At 42.7% G+C, this 15325-nt stretch overlaps 1 protein-coding gene across 1 annotated transcript in view; it reads right to left on the bottom strand.

Annotated features, from left to right (window-relative positions):
• LOC139696851 (protein bowel-like) overlaps positions 1-15325 on the bottom strand; it is a 93506-nt gene that overhangs the window by 22670 nt on the left and 55511 nt on the right. The gene's annotated exons all lie outside the window — the stretch shown is intronic.

The following is a 15325-nucleotide window of genomic DNA, read 5'->3' as shown; positions in this document are numbered from 1 at the left end:
GAAGACCCTAGGTTTTTACATAAATCCCAAGTTTAAAAAGGGAAAGGAGCCTCCAGTGAAAGGGAGGGGACAAGTAAACGAATTTTTCACTCAATGCAGAGATATGGTGTGCTGCGGCGAATGACGCCGTTCAATAATCTACTGGCGCCGGAGAGTCTTCGTATAAATTTCCATAATTTTGGAAAACAGACAAGCATAAAACCAATAGTTTTAAACATTCATGTTTTTATCGAACGAAGTCTTGTAAGGCTCCGCGGAAACTTGGTCGTGAGGGAGAGTGTAGACGAGAGGCTATTGAGCTATGGATGTGAAGAAGAATGGAAAAATGCTTGGAAATGAAAACAAACGAGAAATTCTTGGCGGGGGAAGAGAGACGGCTGCTGGTAGAAACCGAAGGCTTGACAAGTGGACGCAGGAGATACTGAGGAGCGAAGGTATGCTGAAAGCGATAATAGATGGGAGAATGCTAGGAAAGCGAGGGGGGGAAGAAAATAATAGACGCTGTGGATGGATTTACGGGAAAGAGAATGTATGCAGAGCTTAAGTAAGACTTATTGTAAATGTGTATAATGGGGTATAGCAATGTGTTAGACCGGGTTTTAAAGCACAGCATTGTATAGTAATAACGCATCGAAAACCTAACCTAACTCGGTAGATCAAAGATAATAACAATCATTATTTGTACTGTGAATAGAAATACAGTGGAAAGCACTATAAAAGGCATCGTATATCACGAAATACTGTGAAGAAGAAATGTAGGCACCGTCCTCAGTTCCGTCTTATGGTATATTCGTTTCAGGCGAACTCATTAACACGAATCCACGGTTAACATTCGGAAAATGAACCCATTAAATGTTTTTGGTGTACCATGAAACCACAAGATTTTCTAAAATTCCCAATCCAATACTCTCTCAACGCTATGTACTTTCAGAATTTACCTCAAAACTTCCGCCCATATCTCCCATTAAAACATCGTTTGAGATGTAGTCATGTAATTATAACGGATTTATAAAAATATATTTATTTACACAAATCTTTCGGCGAATAAATTAGATGACCTCACTGATTAGTTGTTTTAATTTTAATGTTGTTTTAGCTGTTTATTGGTTTTTCATTTAAAATAGTTATTTTTCTTAACACGATGATATACACATTTCTACTCTGGTAAAAGTGGCATTGAAATACGTACACGTATTAGCATGAAATTCAGCCAAGACGAAATGTAGGTGTTGGACTTTTATGACTCGATTTAACTGGATGAAACTTTATCCACTATACTTCCCGTATGTAATACATCGGATATATGGACTCGCTTCTACCTACTTCTGCGGATGTACGCATAGACAGGATGTGGGCACTGAAAACTAAGGGAAAACTTCATCAAAACAAGGTTCAAAGTATGTGAATCGGCATTAAACAATTGTTCGATAAATTATCCCACAGCTGTTACATTTTTAGCTCATCGGTATTGAAACAAGAAACTAAGGTAAATTTGTCCGTTTCCGTCTGGGGATAGGGTGACAGAGGAAGAAACTATAAACGATTCCCGGACAAGGCGGTAGCAGGAAATGGCCCATCGCCGCGCGAGCCCGATAAGCCATTCCCTTATTTACATAGACGAAATGTAGAACACTAAACTTTCCCATTTTCTCGACACTCCGCCAGGTGATAAGCGACAAAAGATGCGCGGGCTAGATTAGGCAAGGTCGAGGAGAAAACGACACGCAGGTGCGAAATAGAATTCGACACGTCTGGCCACGCCTCCGCTTCCGCCACGAGGGCACGACTTCGGTTTGGGGGGCGGGAAGGGGAGGGAAGGGAGGAGGGCAATGATTTATCGCCCCATCACCATCGGGACTCGCTCGTTTTGACGCAAAAATCGGCTCGTCTTTTTTTTCCAAAGGTCCTCATCAAAACAGGTGTTTTTATCCCCTTCCACCTCTCGGTTACGACTCGCGGTTTCGTTCCTTGAGGGCGACCAGGTCGGGAGCAGAAGGACTGGCGAAGAAGGACTATTATTGTCATTGCCAAACACCTGGAGTGACCCAGAAGACCCCATCCTTCCCTCCCCTCACACGTCGCACCCCTTTATCCGGGGTCCCTCCGCGACTTACAGACGAACGGAATTGAACTTGAAACGATAACTTGAGGCGAGGAAGAGAAACAAGGTGCGGCATTATTTTATGCTCGACTCCGTCTCGATTCCGTTCGACCAATAACGTGCCAACATTTGAGAGCAGTAAACGGCTTAATATTTCTTTCCGCTATTAAATTTTCGCGGTTCGGCCCGCGCCACTTGCTGTAAGAAATGAATGGGGAAGAGTGTGACTTAAAAGGACCCAACAGCCAGGGAAACTAAACTCACCCATCTTGAGAACAGGCCAAAGATCGAGGAGTTTTCAACGGACACTTACGCAGGCTACAATTTTATTAACATGAGGATGCAGGTAACACTGAAATAGGCACTTAAAAATAAGGTTTTGGGAGTTGATAGCTACATTAAATGCACGACGATTATATTTCTTACTACGTATTTGGCAAACGCTAGGGAAATTTGGGTTTCACAAAATAGCGGATGCATAATAAACATCTGAACTAGTGAATTTAATTTGCGAAACATATTTTTCCTTTCTTGCATCACGAGTGTACATATTGTTTGAGTACCATCTAAAGCAATAAAAGCGGATGAGGCTAAACTCAAGTATACACAATTTGTATTTGTGTAACACGAAAGTGGATCTCCATTGCATGAAATGGATGAAGGTTATATATCAATGCTAATGAATCGATTCCCATCTCACTAAGAACGAAGATAATAACTATGGCTCACTTAAAGAGCAGAAAAAAATTCTGTGTACCTATGCATGTATTTCAGAAACACTAGCATTCGAACACCAACTTGTTTTTGCCTCTGCGTCTCATTTTCTCTGCATGCAGAAGAAAATCTTGAGGTTTTCTTTTTCCACGCATCATGACGCCACTTATCGTTCATTTAATTCCCGAATGAAAACATACAGTGGGGGGGGGGGGCAATTAAAAAAAAAATGACCTTCATCATTTGCATTGAACGTTTTGCACGTTTACATACATTGGAGACATTACATACTTCCACTACCACCGCAACATGTTTCCACAAGATGCCCGTAAAAATAACCAGCATCACTTCCAATTTCTCAGGAACTGCTCGACGTTTGAATCTTCGAAAGGGACAGTTTTGCGACCCTCCAACCGACAAGCTAAACTTGACAAATTTTCCCGGAGAGATCGAGGAAGAAAAAAAAACAGTAAGGAAATTATTTTTAAAAACCCACACCGATGCAAATCGTCCATTACCCGGGATGATGCCCCATTAATATCACTCTCGCGCCCCCGTGAAACGACGCCTGGTAGTTTGGCAGTTTAAATTCAATTACGCCAATGGAGGACGGGGGACGAGCAAGGAGACGCTCCCAAGCCCTCAAAAGAGAGAAATAGGAGGGAGGTAACGACATCCAGGGCCGGGATGGCAGTGGAAGTGACTCGCGGCTTCGGAAACGGACGAATAAAAACGGACGATTTACGCTTTCCGTGACGCGTAAAAATGCAAATGTTATGTATTTGTGCCCGGCGACTATTCTCGGGATGGGCGGGGGTTATTTTCGGGGGAGGGGGAGTAGGAGGAGGATGAGGATGAGGAAGAGAGGGGGGTGTTCTTAAGGAACTCAACTCCACCCCCCTCCCCCCATAGTTCCGACCATCCTCTTGAACCGTACCGAAAGGCCCGGGAAAGATGAGACGACGACGACACTCCTTGCCTCGTGGCGCTGAGAAGATCGGCCGTAATTACGCCTAATAGCGCCGACCGTCGCGACAGGGGGAATTAGGCGGTTCTTTACCCCACCCCCGCCATCTCTCTCCCTGCCCTAGCGCGTGGGGGAGGGGAAGGGTTAACATATTCATTCATTCCAGCCAAAAATCCGGACCGGGGAGTTGGGAGAGGCCGTGCCCCTTGTCGGGCGTGCCCCCACGCGATCGGAATGTGGAAAATTTTGGCGAAAATTACAACTCGAGAGAGAGAGTGAAGAAGACGATTTTGGTCCATGGAGCATTGATGCAAAAGACGAAAGTTTCATTGAAATACACTCCAAGAGGTGTGGAGGCCTAGTGCGTAGAGTATTCGCCGACTGACCTTAGGAATCCGGGTCCAAATACCGGTTGATGTCTTTTGGAGACCCGTATGAAATCCTAGAGGTTGAATTTAATAATTACCTTGATAGAACTTTAGGGAAAAATGAATGGCGGCATAGGCAGAGGAACTATTGATTCCTCATTTATTGCGTGTGTTTCACACGTGCGGAGTAAGCTTTTCCTTCCTTTTTCAAAAACAAACATGGACAAATTATTTCCAGCACGGCTAATAAAGCTACTTACTTACTAGTTCTTACTTTCGGTGGATAGAACCTTCCCGAAAGGCTCTAATTGTGTCACCAACTTATCTTGACGACGGAAAACAGAATACTCTTTTGTTCTGCGGAAATGTTGATAGCATTTGTGCATTGATGACCGGTAAATGCCTCCTTCGTGCATCAATTACATCGAAAATAGCATACTTCCCATCTGAGGCACTCAAACTAATCGCTAACTAATTACAGCGGATCCACGAATCCATTAAATCGATTCTAGACAACTCTAAGTCATAATCCATCGGAAAGACGTCTTTAATAAAGAGTTTCACAGTTCAGTGCCATTCTTTCGTGGCACAAAATAAAAAAAAAGTATATGAGACAGATTCCGACCCAGTTTACTTCACGTGATACTGTTTTATTGTAATTTTCCACTCCAAAAACAACTAATAATAGCCACGTTTGAAATAATTGCCGGTCCACAGAGAAGTTAATGAAAATACTCCACAGTTACAACGACTTGGCGAGAAAAACGATAAAAATCTCATTCGTTTCGCTGACTAAAAGTTTTAATCGCCGAGTTACGACCTGATGCCCCACAAAAAAACTGAAAAATACGTGTGAAAAAGGGGTGTAGAGACATAGACGTCTGTGGAAAACGGGGCTGTAGAAATTAGACAAAAATTTACGTCGTGACGAAGAGAAAAATCATTGAGCACTCAGCAACTTCAAGATGAAAATTGAGATCAAACACTTTTTCCACCGTATTCTCGAAAGACAGTCAAAACCCCGGTGAAAGTAGCCGAAGGCTTAAATAGTTTCTAGTAAAGTAGAAGAAAAAACCGTAGCGTTAATAACTTCGGGCGGTCGGAAATGGGTCCACAGATTTTATACCAGCGAAAGACCGAGAAAGACAGGGATGTTCGAAGGAATTTAATGCGGGCATTAATTCAATCATTACCACAGGAGAGAACGACATTTCCCGTGGACGTTGAGTGACTGAGTTGAAAGGAGTCTTAATATCGCCGGCCGAAAACTTTACTCCACAGCAACTGCAATCAGCGAATACCGCCACATTTTTCCACGGCCGAGAAAACAGATTTCATTACACCTCCCTGCGTTCACAACCCCTCGAGATCGACATCCCAACCCAAAACTTCTCGGAACCGCGGGGGCGAAACGGAAAACGACCACGAGATATTAGTCGAGGAAAAAAATAGGCCCAAAAACTCAGCCTTGGGGTACTCCGGGGAGCGTTTTGTGGAAAACAAAACGAAAATAAAATTTAAAAAAAAAGAATATAGAATTGAAAAAATAACCAAAGATGTGAGACGCTCGAGATCTGGACCCCACCACTTCCTTCCCCTTCCGATTGCCACGGCACCCTCCCCACGCGAGGGCCCGGAAAAATAGTCGGCCTTCGTGAATCCCGCCGCCGCAAAAACCGCAAATAACGATCATGAGCTTTCCGCGGGGCACCTGGTTCGAGGCTAACGCTCGAAACCACCCTCGTTGTTCTTACTCCTCTTATCTGCCCATTCCCTTATATATCTTACGTTCTCCTTCTCCCTTCCAGCGAACAAACCCGGCCTCACCCCGCCCCGTCCCGTCTCCCCCGGAGGCCAGCACGCTCGTGGCCGGTCGGGGGAGAGGGAGTGAGGGTGGGGATGAGAGGAAGGGTGGAATGGGAATGGGGAGGATGGGAGAGGATCTGATGACAGTGTGAAACATAACTGGACCGACGCGTGGTGAATTATATCGCGAAAACTTTTCGGGACCTTTTCCCTCATTAAAAGATACTCACGAAAATCTTTAAGGTTGATCTACATCTTATCCTCCAAAGGCGCCCGGAGGTCTCTTATGGCGCAAGATGCTAGCACATCGTCCGCTCTGAGAGATTAATTTGTAACATAAATCAAAATCCTGGATTGAAGAAATAGAAATTAAAATACAGTTAGGATATGCGACCACCTTTAGAGAACGTTTGCCTCTCCCATACCTCCTGGAGTGTATTTCATCCTTATTTTATTATTTCCGCGTTTCCACAACGTAAGAAAGATTTCAAACGCTATCAAGTCTTATGATAAACCTTTCAAGTGTACGCTCATATAAATTACACTGTTTCGCAGATTCAAGATGTACAAAAGGGGAAATTTTTCTCGGGGTCGTATAATTTTTATCGCTGAGAAAATATGAAATGGAACAGCAGTCTTAATTAAATGCGTCAACGCGTAGTTTTCTCCGATAAACACGACATTGGAACCATCCGTAAATGTAGGCGACGATTTCTTTTATAGGTTTGTGTTCAACGGAATCATCCGCGCGATCAGGTTATTAATCCATAATGGAGGTTGAGGAACGATCTAAGTGAAAAAAGGTTAATTTATACCCTTCGCGGGAGATGCATTCGCATGCAACATCCTCCAGGGTCTCAAGCCGAGAGATCTAGTACTGAGTGACAAGTGTGCTTTAAAAGGCGTTATAGGTTGTGCATGTAACGTATATTCAGTACCCATGTTGCTCCCAGCAATTGAATACGGGTTCAGGAAACGAGGCATTAGAAAAACCTGCGCCAGCCACCCTCCTGCAGGCATTAGGAAAGTCATCCTCCTGCACCAGAATCATTGCATGATCGCAAAACCTAAGATTTCTTTTCTTTTTTGTAACAAAAATTTCTTTAGATGACCTAAAAACATGGCAGCGTATATAAAATAATGTACGCTTTTCGTCATATGCTCAGCTCACAATTCCCACTTATGTCTGGTCGTAAATTAGGATTTAAGACGTGGGCTATAAAGGAGAGGGGAAATTATATTTTTAGCATTTAATACTCTTTGGCGGGGCAATAAATAATTCTTATAAAGCATTTTAGATTTCCACTCAACACTACTGTACAGAAGTATCTACCAAGGGTTCCGAAATGTGAAAATGTACTAGAGACTTCCTGAACTTAGGATCGAGGTAATTATTTTCATTTATACCTTCCCTCAAAAAGAAATCCTTCCAAAATATACTTTTTCAATATTCATGAAAAGTATTCGATTTTTCCTTTATACATTTCAAACCATTTGCGTCAGACGATATAGGATTTAAATGGACACGCAAAGGCCAGAGTGTTAAGGAAATAAAAGAGCGCATTAGTCACCTTAGCCCTTCACTTTCCAATTCCTACCGCAAAAAAAATGTTCCCTTAATATTCTTTTAATCCCCGCCCCATCCCATTATTCCTTACCACCCTGAACGTATTCCGCATCACTTACCTGCCCTTTACTTTTCATTCCACTTCCACGGAGTAATAATTTTTTTTCACTTATTACGAAATCACAATACGTCCTCACTTTTACTTACTGAACTTACCATTAAAATTCTCTCTCCACCTTTGACCCACGATTATATCATTAATACCTCAACGCTTTCACATTAGAGAGCCCTCAGGGGAAGAAATACAAACCAAGAGAGCTTATGGCACGAGCTTACAGCTTATCGGTAACTCGAATGAGAATAATTGGAGCCATGGAATATCAAATTTTACGGTTCTAGGTCTCTGAAAAGACGTTTAAGACTTCGTTTATAACGCGTTCATGTATAATTATCGACTAATAACCATTGCTTGGCGTTGAGCCTTACAAAAGGAAAGAAACTGCTCGGATAAGATCACGCATTCCGCTTGCGGTAGTGCAAAATCAGGTGGAGTATCAGCGTAATGGAAGTGGATAATAAAATCATCATGGCCTTAACATTTTGCACAAGTCGACGACAAAAATGGGACCGTTCTCACGTTCACGAGGTTGTGGGCAACAGGGTAAGGTCGCCAAGCATTTAGCCCTGGAGACAGATTCACCTAAGGTCATACTAATTTAAGACCGCTTCGTTTCTCTTTGATACTTAGGCTCGAGGCGCGAAACAAGGCGAGACTTCGATGAAAAAGACACGAAAAATACACAAGGGAAAACTTACACCCGTATTCCGAACTGAAAAGACCGGAATCGGAAGGAAGTCGAACGGAGGGATGTGAGTATCCTCGACCTCTTCCCTATTCCGTCAGAGGCCTCGCTCCCCTTCGCGAATGGAACTCGGATAAATACACATTTTTCATCCCTCACTCGTCAAGCGTCCGCCGGCAAGCTGATCGAGCTCTTGCTCCCCAGAGTACGTACGATACATACAACCCACGCCCTATGAATCGCCAGCTGGCCCGTAAACAACGAACGATTACGAAAAGAGCCGGCCCCGATGCTCCGCGGCTGGAATAATTTCCTTTCTTTCCCACCCACCCTCTTCGCACGGAGAAAATCGGCAGTTTCGGAAAGTGACCGGTGGAAACAAGGAAACTGGGAACGAAAAAATAAAAACGACGCGCCCGTTCCCTCGCTTCGCGCAAAACAAAAATCCAGTCAGGAAACCGGAGGGTCCGCGGACGTTGGGGAGGGGGGTGTTTGGGTAGTGGACCGAGGGTGAGCGTGGAGGGAAAGGGTTGAAGGCGATGTTGTTTTCAGTTCTTTTCTCTCTCCGATGCGGAGATAGCATCAATCCGGATTGAAATACGCCAACGACGACGGGGAGCACTGCATCCCATCCACCCACACCTCGGCTTATTTTTTTCCGGGGGGTGGAGGAGGTCTGAAGATAGGAGAGGGTTGCTACAGCGTTGCCAACTTTTTTAACCTCCATATTTTTTCACCCCGCGACTCGACCGTGTTTTTCGTCCCAAGGTTCCGTCTCTGAAAGATAGAGAAAGAAAGGGAGAGACCCGTTTTTGCCGCGAATCCGTTGCAAATCAAGTGGATTCTCACCTCCGAAGCGAAAAAATATTTGCAATTATCCGGCGACCAAGAGGAGGTACCCTTTGCCCTCGCTCAACCCGTAAATCAAATCTTTCACGTAAAATGTAACCAGAAATGACCAAAGATAACGAGGACCTTCAGCTGTCACTCTTACGGTTTTTTATCCATATTGCGTCCAATAAAAACATTGGAGAAGCAGACGAGAGAAAACTGAAGTAAAAGAGAATTCTAAAAACTTAACCGGGTGATAAAATCGAGTACCACAGGTTGAATAGACAAATCAAATGAGAAATGAAGATGCCTTCAGGAGGATGCGGAAAAGACAAAAATGGAGCACGATAAGGGAGAAAAGAACCAGATGGATTAAGTACATCTTCAGGCATAATGGGAATATCCAAGGAATTAATCGAAGTTGAAACAGAATGGAAGGCACCAAAAGAAAGGCCAAGGAGCAGACCCAGTGAAGAGGGATGCTCGACAGAAGACCTATCAGGGCATCACGAAGTAAGCATTATAGAGGTGAAGGTGAAGGGCTACAGTCAATCAATCGTTTGATTCAAATACTGATGATCTACATTTACGTAACGCTCCGAAAACTGCCGCGAAAGCGTGTGCCTTGGATGCTGTTGTGACATCATCAGTTTATAAATACAATACTAAATTAAATATATGTAGGTAGAAAAGTTGAAGTAAAGTACTAGATGAAATCATGGTAGGTGAATCTGTAGCAATAAAGATAACAACTGATGATGATTGGGTTGATGAAATTCAGAATAATGTGCCTAAATGTGGGGGAAGATAAGTATTTAAATATATCAGGAATAGTAGGTATTTAATACAGGCTGAAAGATGCAATTTTTTCAAGGTAAATAATGTTCAAGGGAAATTGTTCCTCGTGACAGAGACGTGATCCACTCATTGATTTATTTACCTAGAATTTTTTTTTAACTGGCTGCAAAATATTATGAAAATAATCGTTAAAATAGAAGTAAATCAGAAATTTTACAATTTTTAGCAACGAGAGAATACGAAAAATAACGTGTATTCGCATCATAATTAAAGGCAACATATACATGAATATGTACGGCCTGCATATTTCGAACTCGGAAGCAAACCCGTAGGTTCGACTACCTTTATGTGAAAAACGTCCAATATTCACGATGATTATGGGAGAGAAAACACAAAGGGGGGAACAGTAATTAAAAACGCTGAACGTTATCGCATTTACAAAAAAAACCATTGGCATTCACAAACGGATACGACTGTGCCATTTTCTCAACCATTTAGATAAATAAGCACGGCCTCATCAAGATCAACAATTGAGATGATATCCTCAATGGTATAATATCTATCATTATTACGATACACGCATGGTAATTTTTTCCACCGCGATATTTAATTGTGCCGTGGTGAACCGCCGTTTAAGTGTTTGAGTAGTGACCAAATGGGTAATAATTTTTCCAAACCCTTTGACGTGGCAGCTGTTATTAACAGCCCGTTAAGACGGACGGGGAGGGAGTCGGGGGAGGAACCCATAAATTGCGCTCGACAAAAACTCCTCCGCGGAATTAATCTCGGTACTATCTTGATCCAACCACATCGATCAAAATGCATTCACACCGAAACGTGCGGATGGCAAAGAGAGAGAGAGAGAGGGAAAAAAGGGAGGGAGATGGAAAGAGAGAAAACGAAAAGCCCAAGCCTTGTACGCCCGTCCAAGTCCCTCGCGAGGGAAAGGGAAGCGATCGATCCCGCGGCGGAGACCGTCCAAGTGCGCGCTTGCCAACAAGGTGCTAATTAGCGGTTGGGCGCCCTTGTTTTGCCACCACGTCACCTCCGCTCTCCTCTGCCCTTCCCCTTCCTCTCGCCCCTGACAACCGCCCCATTCGACTAGACCCGCCACCCGCTCACCCCTCCTCCCGCTCGCCAGATTACCTCCTATAGAGACCGCCGCCTCCCCCTCGGCTGACCAATCAAAAAGCGGCCGGCCGTTCTCGAGGCTCGTTCGACATGCAATCCTCCCCGGTCCGGTCGAGACCCCGCCCTTCTGACAGTGCCGGTGTGGGTACAGGCACACACATACATACAGGCACCCACGACCGTCCCGCCCTCACCCAGCTCACCTTATCGGAAGGATAATAAGTCTTCGCATGGAGAATATTAAAGGGGGCGGAGTGGGAAGTGGGAGGGGTAAGAAGCCGTTGGGAGTGAGACGGGGTGTGAGCGAGAGAGAAAATGTAGTTGGGCGCAATGTACTGAGGGGGGAGTTTGCTGACCAAAAAGTTATCCGTGAGACAATTTGCCAGCTGTGCACGAAAAGCACCGCTGCTTGATATATCACAATGAGGACCATTTTTGGTTTTCTTTGGTATTCGGGCACCACCCTCGCGCCCGCTAGCATCCAAAAGGCGCAATTGGAAATTGGCATTATTTTCAAATTTAAAATCTCTTCATTGCTACTATTTTTGCTCCCACCCACACCAGTGAGCTTTCTAAATTATTTTTTCCCCGAGTTGAAAGGGGTATAAATGCGGTGAACGTAAATTACCCTCCCTTCCACGGAGTTAATTACGGGAGATCGGTGCACCGCAAGCCTTCGATTGGGGCATACGTGTTGCTAACCACGGAGTACCGTGGGACTATCACCACCTATGTTCATCCGCAAACTTATTTTCGAAATGTTTCAAAGGTCAGTTGTACTTATGATCAGAAATATTGGAATTAACCAATCTCGAACTTTGAACCAAAGCATAATTTTTCTAGCGTAAATATGTTTGAGCTCCCGAGAAATACCTCGCCTGCTTTGATTATATATCTGTGTGTGTCTGTACGTGTATATATATATATATACACACACACACACACATTCTATGCAGATTCAATTTACAGTGAAAATATTTTTGTCAGTTATCAGGAACCTCATGCAGTTGAAAACCTTCGACCATAATCAGATCCTATAGTAATTCTCAGTGGACCAGGATTGATGTAATTGTCATGATAACAATGGTTTGTGTCAATCAGAACTGAAAAAAAAACAATAAAACTTCAAAAAATTATATTAACTTTGGAGACCATAGAAATTCCAAGGAGAAAACATAAAAAGAACTAATAAGTTTAAGAAGGATCTATGTAATTCCATTTGGAATAATATTTTAAAATTACACGATCAAAAGTTTTTATCCGATGGTATTTCTACAGAATAAAAAATCCATTTTTTTTTCATCAGCTCAAGAGCGCTTTCGGTGGTTTCACATTGTTTTAACCTTAAATCGTGGAAAATAACCGCACGCTCATAGTTCAGTAAATTTATATCGTACTCGCAGAAAATGGATATAAAGATAAGGTGAAATCCTAGCAGATCAGCAAGATAATGCCAGAATGTCATTATCTACCAATCTAACTGACATTCAAAGAAAGTAATAAACAGGTATAGAGGCTTGGAGATCAATCATCTTCGATATTTATAAAATCAAAGCGCCGTTGATGAATTATGTGAAGAGTACATATATTGTCTACCCGCAAGAGACAAAATATCCCTCCTAAAAAGTCCTTGCAGAGCTTAAAAAAGATATTAGAGTTCTGTCTACTTTCCCCGAACATCGGAAAAGAAAAAATAATTGGAAGAGGGTTACTATCTTGTGACTAATAATAGAGAAGACTTTTAAATCTTAGCAGGTGTAAGCATTAGTGAATACTCTTACGATTACTTACAAGCCGAATTCTATTTATAGAAAGAATCTTAGTTCAGAAATATAAATGAGGGGAACGCAATATCGCTACTGCATCAGGATAACATCCAATCCTGCAAAGGCAGTGCTTAATGAGCATCAACGAACGAAATAGCCCCTTTTCCACGTCACCATACTCGAAAGTACTGTCGTATTCCTCGTCTTATCTCACGCCTGTCTTTTGAGAAAAAGAAATGCCACTTTAAATCTTTCGGCCCCGCACTAAATCCTTGGGGTTCAATGTGGTCAGTCAAGGCAATTCGGCCCCGAGATAGTATCACCTACATCTGCCGAAAAACCTCGGACATAAATCTCTCCAACAGCGCTTACCTAGGAAGCAATCGATTCTCCCCGTCAGCTATTTTGAGCTTATTAACCAACCGCTTTCACTTCCAGGGCAACAGTTTTTAACGAACTCTCGCATCCGACCTCTCCGAAGGGCAATACATCTAGGATCAGAGATGGGAGATAGATCGAAGCGATAGGGGGAAGGGCAGTGATGAAAAGGGGAGAAAACTGCCAAAGTAGCGAAGACCCTGGAAAATTGGCAAGGGATATTGTGAAGAAATAAAATAACAGCGACACAACAAAAACATCGGGCCCAAATCAACACATTTATCAGTATTGGAGAAAACAATGAAACATTTTGGAACATTGTATTGGCGAAACATGTAAACGATATGACATTACTCGTCTGAAGCTGAAAAAAAATATACATCCATCGGAAAACACACCCCGTTTACGGAACTCGGAGCTATGACTCGGCTACACGTGTTTACATACCATGCTATGCCATACTACTACTTTACGTGGTACCCTGAAAGTCAACACCAAGGTGTGTGGTAGGGGGCGATTACACACAAGACTACTTCTAACACGAAATACTTTTCCTCCTTAACCCTGTCGGATATGTAAGTCTGATCCCTTATCAATAGTAGGAAAAATTACATCTTACATCCATCTGTTCTATATATAATTTCTCTAATTTTATCTACACGATCCCTCCTACTTCACCTGATAATTTTCACAATAAGTTTCAAACGGTTAACGCAAAGAAGGTACATATTCACTGGTATAATTCAAACTTTGTTTCGTGACTAGATCACGCACTAATTTATTACCATTAGTTTTTTTTTCGGCCCTTCCAAAAAGTAAGAAACGCAAATGAGAGATTCCTTAAACTTGACAACGACGATATATCTGAAGGGAGAAAAAAGCAAACGAAAAACAAATTAGTGCTCTTTTCCATATAAGTCTTACGTCATGCTATCATGCTAAATGATGGGAAAATCCGTTTCGTTTCGTCAGAAGAAATTTACCTGGAGATGAAGATCGCTTGATATATTTTCTTCCACTTCGCCGTGCTCTACATAAGTAAAATATGCGCAGCCGTTGAATTTCCTTGCAGCTGGGTAGGGAGCAAAAGGTCGCCACCACGAGGAGAAAATCGTCAAGAATGAAAATATCGCAAACCTCGAGACTTTCTCGCCCTTCGAAATCGGCAAAGAGACTAAAACCTAGCGCTGGAGACACCTTTGCGCATCGACTGAATTATCGCCTACTAAATTCAGAACTGCTGGTGAAATTCATTAGTACTTCGAATTCAAAGATATGAAAGAGATATGAAATAATTAAATCGATCAAAGGTAACCACGATCCAAGCATTGCGCAAAATATTTTCATAACCCATGTATGAGGCTTATAATAGTCGCCGTTTAAAATTGTCAAAGTCTCCCTTTAGTAAATTAAGACCTTCGCCTCCTCATAAATGTATTATCGATTCTGAGGGCTTATTGTACCCAGCAGAGAAAGAAATAATTGTAGTATATACCTACTTCATCAGCCAGAAAACAGGCAGTAATCAATCCAAAGACTGATTTAGAAGAAAGTAGAGTTCTCATCGTATTAAAGACCTTCGGCGTGTGAAATCTACACAATCATGATAGGAGAGCCAGTTCCTTTCCCTGTACTGCATCTGGTTGCCCAGTAAGTTATAGTAAATAATAAATCGCGCATTTTGGTTATTAGAAAGGATCGCCCAAAGGAATCTCACGGGATGTGAACCCAGAATCCTCCGATCAAGTCGGCAAACGCTAGGCTCACTCGGCCACCGCCAGTTATTTTATTAGTCTCCCTTTATTCTCAAGGGGAAGATGTTTTGCTATGTAAGGGTATGCATAATTGTCGATTAATTGAGGTGGGTAAGTACATGACTATGAATTTACATGAGGAGTGGTTGTGGTGAGAATAATAGAGATTAGATTGAGGAATGAGTGAGCTACGAAATAATGTGGTTTGGATAATTGGGTGATGGACAAGTGTGGAAGATGTGCGCTGCACTAGTTTGGTCATATCGAGTGATTGGATGAGAGTCAAATCATGGAAGGGACATTAACGAGAGAAGAGTGAATGATTTGAGAGAGGAATGGGT

This window comes from Hetaerina americana, unplaced genomic scaffold (genome assembly GCF_022747635.1).
Source record: "Hetaerina americana unplaced genomic scaffold, ioHetAmer1.1.p SCAF_7, whole genome shotgun sequence".
Classification (NCBI taxonomy): Eukaryota; Metazoa; Arthropoda; class Insecta; order Odonata; family Calopterygidae; genus Hetaerina; species Hetaerina americana.
Note: the sequence above shows the minus strand (reverse complement) of the source record. Positions and strands in the feature narration are given on the sequence as shown.